Below are 7,445 nucleotides of genomic sequence, written 5' to 3'. Positions count from 1 at the left end.
ATTTGGGTACCCCCTTGTCTCTGCTTAGGGCAAGGGGGTACCAGTCCCTGGAGGGCCATGGGGTCTGGCCTTGACCCTTTCTGGGGACTTGCAGGTGGAGGGGAGAGGACAGGCTCGGGGGCAAACGACCGCTCGCTGGGAGCTGGCTAGAGTGGCCCTGAAGAGGGTCATTGAGCTAATGCCTGCAAGAGTGCTCCTCGATTAGAGAGCTCTAAAGTGCTCGGCTCTTATCTGTCCGGAGGGAGCATCCTCTTCTCATCAGGGCCAGGCTTGGCAAGCCACCTGATGCAGGGACGGGGTCAAAAGACCCACAGCTCTGCTCCCCAGCTGCTCTGCGGGGACGTGCCACCCCCAGGAAGGGCAGGCCAGGGTAAGCCCACGCAGCTTCCCTTGGGGAACACCTTTCTGCAGACCCCAGACCCCAGGAACATGCTCCCAGGGGCAGGATGAGTTGTTGGCATCCTCCCACCTGCTTCATCACCTGCTTTCCTTACCCCTGAACCTTCCCCCCAGCTCTCCTCGGGGCATTTTGACACCTACCTGCACCATCAGACCACATCCTTTCTCTGTGACTCCTCCCCAGGTCCTGTCACTGGTCCCCACCAGCTTTCCCCCTTCATCACAAGGATGGCGGTGGCTCATGGAGGAGCAATGGGGGTAAATGGCTGCATGAGGTAGCAAGGTGCTGAGCACCTCACACTCACTTTGAGGCTCCCCAGGGCTCAGTCTTGTACAGAGAAAAGGGAACACCCAAGCTGTGACAGCAGGACAGTAGCAGAGAGCAGACAGCAGTATGCAGCCAGGGGTTCACCTGGAGGTGGACAAGCAAGAGGATGGATGGGCTGGATGAAGGCTGGATCTCCTCCTTCCAGCAGCTGGAGAAGCTGGTGGGGTGCGTTGTCCACTCAGATCCAGCAGATCTGGATGGCTCAGCCCAGCAGATGTGGGGATGTGGCGGTGAAGTAGGGCTGTGTCAGACAGAGGTGAGGATAAGGAGGAAGCAGCATTCAGCTCTGCGCCAGCACAGGGCCCTGTACACAGCTAAAACTGCCCTGGGCAGCACAATGGGGATGTTGGGTCAGGGTGGAGTGGCAGCTCAGCCCAAATTTGAAGCTGGGCAAAGGAGAGGTGCCTCCTACCTGCGCAAACCAGTGCCTGGTCCTGCCCCAGCTGAGATTTCGGCTACAACATGCACCCAGATAGACCTCAACTGCAAACTCCTGAGTCCTGCAGAGCTGCAGAGATGTAGACATATTCATTAGGCAAATTCTGCTCCAGGCTTTTGTAGTGGGGGATTTTTGGGTGCCACGAAAGCCACTAGGGACAGGGCAAAGCCAACCCTTGCACCCCGACCGTGCGCACAAGGCTGCTTAATAATTATGCCCTGCCAGTGCTCTGCACTCCGGCCCCGGGATGGGAGGGAAAAACTCTGAGCAAACAAACACAGTGCCTCGGCCGCAAGGCACGCAGCCAGTATCCACAGCATCTTAACCTACTTCAGGTTCGTTACTGCACGGCTGCTGATAGGGGCCAAAGGAGGGGCTGCATCCATGCTGGGCACCATCTGGCAGCTCCTGCTCAGTACACCCTGGTCACTGAGGGCAGGGGGAAAGCCAGGACTTGTCGTCCCCATCCCTGTCCCCATCGCCATCCCCAAGACCATGGCAGACTGAATGTGGGGAGCAGCAGCCACAGAGCAGCCACTGGGGCAGGGAAGCATTGGTGGGGACAGGAGTGGGAGAGGGAAGGTGTCAGAGCAGCCCAGGGTGAGGAGCCCCACAAGGGAAGCTGTTTGAAGCTTTTGGGGTGGGGGGCACAGGGCTGCAGACCCCCTCCACCATCAGGCTCAGGCTGCAGGGAGCTGTCGGGGTGTGGGATCACCAGAGGGCAGCTGCATCGATGGCCGGGAGTGTGGCTGGCGGTGTCAAGGATCTGGCCCTGAGCATGACGGACAGCCATCAGCATCACACATGGCACGTGCATTGATGACCAGGGGTGTGATAGACAGCCGGTGTGAATGTCCAGGGGCGGCGATGGAAAGCCACCGGTGGGCGTGATGGACAGCTGTCAGTGGACGTGAAGGACAGCCATTGGCAGGTGGCCATGGGAGATGCTGTCTGCAGCCAGCCTCAGGAGATGTCCTGGTGGGGGCCGGTGGAGGGTGGGATCACGTCTGCAGCTGGGATCAGGTCCATGGGTGGGATCCCGAGCCCCTTCCCCTGCGTGGAGCCCACACAAGGGAAGGACATAGGCTGGGACAGCTGGAGAGAACCCAGCGTGGTCTCCCTCACTCACAGGCTTGCTCCTGCGCTGCTTATTCACAGTGATGGGTGATGCTCTGCCGTTCCCTGCCTGCAGCCTTACACAGCAGCTCATCAGGCAGCTGGTTTTTATCCCATTTCATGCTGATTTGGCATCATCCTCCCCTCCTGAACCAGCTGCCGCGAGGTGTGCTGATGCCTCTCCGAACCCACCCCGCAGCGCGTCAACACTATTATCTCCATCAGCCAAACTTGTAATCGCCTGAAAAAAGATATCTCGCTATTTTGACAAGTTCTCTTTTCCATCACCCCCCGCTGACTGGCAGGCACGCCGGCTCACGCAGGCGCCCTGCCACTGCTGCTCCTGCTTCTTTGGTGCCAAAAGTTCCAGTCCCCCCCCATCAAAGAACAAACCCTTTGCCCTGCAGCCCCCCAGGGTGCTGGCAGCTTCAGGGCCGGGGGCCGGGTGGGAGCCGGGACAAGCCGGGGCGGCACAAGGCGGCGTTCCCAGGCGGCGGGCTCCAGAAGCAGCCGCAGATGGTGAGCCCACACGCCGCGTCGCTGCAGCAGCCAGTGACCCACACGCGGGCGTCAAGCGAGATTTTGGATGGGGGGTTGGGGGGTAGCTGACAAAAATGCACATTCCCGCTGCAGCTCAGCTCTCACCTCCGCCCCTGCAGCCCTCCTCCGGCAGCCCAGCACTGCTGGCTTCACCGAGAGCTTTCCCAGCCTGTTGCCGTTATGGCTGCTCCGATGGGTGCCCAGCCATGCTGTGGCTTTTCAGAGAGGGCAGGGGACCGTGTATTCCTTCTCCCCAGGGGGTCTGAGAGCATCCTGCGTCTTGCACAGGGCAGAGGCTGCTAGATGCTCCTTGCAGAAGTGGATCTGGGCTGCAGGTCTCCTTTGCTGGGACACCTCACCTGCTGGTTGGTGCACCCAAGGGCTGGTGGGGAGCTGCCATCCCCCAAGCTCAGCCAAACCCATCCACAGCGCCTTGCTGCAGGGGTACAGCCTGGCCATGCTACAGAAAGGACCACAGAGCACCAGGGCAGACAGCAGCAGGACCTCCAAGCCCCTCGGCAGCTTGAGCAGGAGCAGGGCTGGGGCTTCTCCTTGCTTTTGCTTTTCCAGGAACCGCTGCACTCAGCCATGGGCCTGCTGAGGCAGGGCTCTCCCCGCAGAGGCACTTAAAGCTTTCACAGCTTGCCGACACACTCCTCCTCCACTGCCTGCCCCTTTTCCCCAGTCCTCTGGGGCCAGGGTTCGTCTGCAGAGATGTTTTCCTCTGGCCTCGTTTACAGCTGGTCTTCACTTTCTTCACCCCACGTGCATCCCAGCACCTTTCCACTGTGCTCCCCGGGCCAAATAACGCAAAATTTGATTCACCCTAAAGGGAAGCATCACCGGGGAATGATGAACCATGGAGAGGCACCCCAGGCCAAGGCAGGGCAATCGGAGCTTCCCTGCAAGGCTCATGCAGCTGATGGAGCAAAGCAAGACAGGATCTGACAGCCGTAAGCAGAAAGCAGATAAATCCTGTCTGCAGCCTGGTTTTGCGCATCTCCACCCGGCAGGGAAGGGAGGCATGGGCCGGCTCAGGTCCCCATGCAGTGCTCACATGCTGCCTTTCCCAGCCCCTGGCTCTGCTTGCAGGTGGTATGAGCTGCAGACAGTCTCAGCTCATTCCTGGCTGAGACGTGCAGGAGTGGGAGAGGTCTGTAATGGAGGTATTGGTATTGTGGGAAGAGTGTCAGCACTCACAGGTCGAGCAAGGGCTAGCACAGGGCGCATAGTGGCAGTCAGGGGTCAAGGACCAGCCTGGCACCAGTGCAAGACACAAATCTGCCTTGAACACAGTGCTGGGAGCACCTTCGAGGCTGCCCTGCCCCAGCCACTTGCTTCTGGGGTGTCAGATGTTGGGTCCAGCACAGGCTTTTGCAGAGGTGGAGAAGACCTTAGAGATGGTGCTGCCCATCTCCCGGGAGCCAGCAAGCTTCAGCCATCAAACCATCCTCCATCCCATGGCTCCCACCCCATCATCCCCACGCTCTCTGCATGGGAAAGGTGACATCCACCCCCTCTTCCACTCACTGCTCTACTGAGGCCTCCCGAGCCCCTCTGCAGGCACAAGCATCACCTCACGCATGCACACACATCCAGTCCTCCGTGGAGCTAGCGGATCTGCACGGAGCCAGCCAGGCCCTGCCCCATGGAGGACACAAAGGCTGGCATGGCCGGGATGTCAGGCTGGGATGTGAGGTCCCCCCCTCCAGCAGCGGGGTTGAGCAGATCATCCCTCTCCCCTGGCCAGGAGAGTGCCTCTGCATCCAGCCTGGCCGAGGGGGAGGGCACCCCTGCAGCCACCCCCACTGCCCAGGCCCCTCTGCTCTAACCTTCACCACTAATCCCAGGCCTGGCTGGAAGCTGCTTCTAGGAGGGCTCGGAGGCTCTTATGCCCTAAATCATCCCCAGGTACAGCTGTCAGTTCTTGAAGGGGAAAACACAACCCCCTCAGCCAGCAGTATCCTATCCCGGGAGGGTGTTGGGGAGCTGAGGGACCATCTCCACCAGGTTGGTGTGGGGCAGCTGGGGATGCATGTGGGGCAGATATCCCACCTTCAGAAGCACTGCATTAGGGCTGTGCACTCCTCTCCATCCCAGCATCCTCCCTCCTGCCCCATCACCTCCCTCACACCCTCTGCGAGCCCACTGCAGCCCTGTGGTGTGCACCCAGGTGATATCCAGTCCTGGGGACCAGGACAAGGGAAACCTCTGGTGCTGCATTGCACTGGGAACGCGGAGCTGCACATAGACAGGAGTCACCGTGCCCCTGCTGCGCCATGGCATGGGGAGCACAGCCTGCCTGCAATGCTGACCAGCAGGCATCGGGTTAAAGCAGCTGCAGGTAGCCTGTGGCTGGAGTGCCGGCTGGGCAGAGGAGATCTTCGCTCCTCTGTGGATGCAGACCCATCTCCGTAGTCCTTGAGGTTATCTCGAAGAAAGGCGGTTCGGCCCTGGGGGCCAGAAGAGATGCAGGAAAAGCTTTTATTGGTATCTCCCAGCCAACGTCAGCCCAGTTAAAAAAATGCTTCGTGTCTCAGAGAGCTGTTTAACAGAGCTCAGGCAGCAATTGGTACAGGGACAGCAAACCAGGCTGCATCTGCTCAGCCCCAGTCACAAGCTCCCTGCTTCCTCCGTGTGTGCGCGCGCGTGTGTCTGTGTGTGTGTGTGTGTGCGCGCTAGACACAGGCATCCGCTCCCAGCATCTCGCTGTCTCTCCTGCATCCTCCGGCAGCCAGTGCAGGGCTCTGGCTCCCCGGGTACCAGCATCGCCTCTCCATCCCCTGGCGGGGATTTGCGCTCAGGGCGTGGGATGTGGTGAGCACCCACCAGTGGAGAGGGGGTCGTGGCCAGAGGCAGCGGCGATGGACATCGTGTGGACTGCTATCTAGGGCTCGTTCTCCCCAGACGGACCCTGACCCTGGTAAGTGGCATTTTTGCCACCGTTGGCACTTCACCCAGTGCATGGCATGGGCTGACCGCATGTTGTGACATCCACGGGTGGGTCCTCCTGCTGCCCCTGGGGTCCCGCTGCCAGGGAGGGTGACCAGAGCTCCCTGGGATGGGGTGCCTGGGAGTGGGATGCGGATGGGGTGGGAGGGTCCTGCCCAGGCATGGGGGTCCTCATGTGGGTGCTGGGGAGGGAGATGAGGAGGAGAAGTGGGGAGCTGGGCAGGAGCTGTGTCTACTGCAGGGGAAGAGACTCTGCTGTCACGGCATTTTCATCCCTCTCTGGGAGATGGAAGCGTGAGACACACCTATAAAATCTGCCATGGCGCGGCAGGACAGGCAGACTGATCTGACAGGGAGAGCAGACACTGTCTCAGTGTCCCCAGGAGGGGGACACAACACAACCGGGGTTCTGGCCACCTCCCCAGACCTCCCCACCAGGACCCCACAGCCCTGCAAAGGGTGGGGAGTGTACCATCATCCTCAGACCCTCCCCTGCCCTATGGCAACTGGGTCACCTCACAGCACCAGACCCAGCAGTGCCACAGTCCCGGCATGTGCCATCTGCCAGGGACAGGGGACAAGGGTGTCCTGCCAGACCCCTCCGGGCATCCCTGGCCAGCTCGAGGAGGTGGGTGCGGAGTCCCCCAAGCAAAGCCTGCTGCCTGCACTGCCTGGCCCCCCTCGCCCCAGGCAGGCAGTGGCTTGGCAGAGTGTGCAGAGCCACTGCAGTTCCTCACAGCCCTGCTCGCTGCCCTTCAGACCAAGCCCTGGGACAGGGCTGCTGTTGACCCTAGGGTCCCTGGGGTGTCCTCCCCATTGGTACACCATCACCATTGGTCCCCCTAATGCTGCTCCCAAGAAGGCACAGCACTAAGGGGGTAAAAACACTGGGAGCCTGGTGAGGGCAGGGAGGAGGCCTGGCCCATGTGGACCCCCTTCCCTGCCAGTGGGGAGCCTAGGAGGGTTTCCTGCTCCTGGAACACCCCTGCTGCATCTCCTTGAGTGTGGGTGCAGGGGGTTTCACAGACACTGCTCATGGCATGCACCAGCCCAAGCACCTGCTGGCTCTTGGTTTGCTGGTGGGGCTTTGCACCGAGGGCACAGGATGGGGCTGGTGAGCATGGCTGAGTGGAGGGCAGGCAAGTGGGTAACAGCCCACCCTATGGGCCTTACGGCTCCACACCCCCAAAGCTCCCCATGCCACCACCGGGCACCGCAACAACCCACCCTGCACCCATGCCCCCCCCCGAAACACACCGGTCCCTCACCCCCAGCTGCCACAGCCACCACCCCACACCCACAGCTGCTGCAACGTCCCTGCACGCAAAGCCACCACCCACACCATGCCCACAGCCACTGCAACACCCCCAGCCCGCACGCCCCCCTGCCGGGCCGTAACACCCACCCCATGCCGCTAGCCATGCCGTAGCACATCCACCCCTGACACATCCACCCTGCGCTGCTCCCCGACGCATCCATGCCGCGCTCCCAGACACCACAACGCCCCCACCACGCTGCAATACACCCACCCACGCGAAACCCGCCACCCCACACCCACCACCACCCTCACAGGCAAACCTGGCACCCCGTAACCCCAGCACGAGCCACGAGTGCTCCCCGCTCCTGCTGCCATGGGAGCGAGGAGATTTCGGAGCCTTGCAGGGACTGGCA

The sequence above is a fragment of the Leptosomus discolor genome, chromosome Z, assembly GCF_034619465.1.
Source record: "Leptosomus discolor isolate bLepDis1 chromosome Z, bLepDis1.hap2, whole genome shotgun sequence".
In the NCBI taxonomy this organism is placed as follows: domain Eukaryota; kingdom Metazoa; phylum Chordata; class Aves; order Leptosomiformes; family Leptosomidae; genus Leptosomus; species Leptosomus discolor.
The sequence above is the reverse complement of the archived record's forward strand: the minus strand, read 5'-3'. Positions refer to the sequence as shown.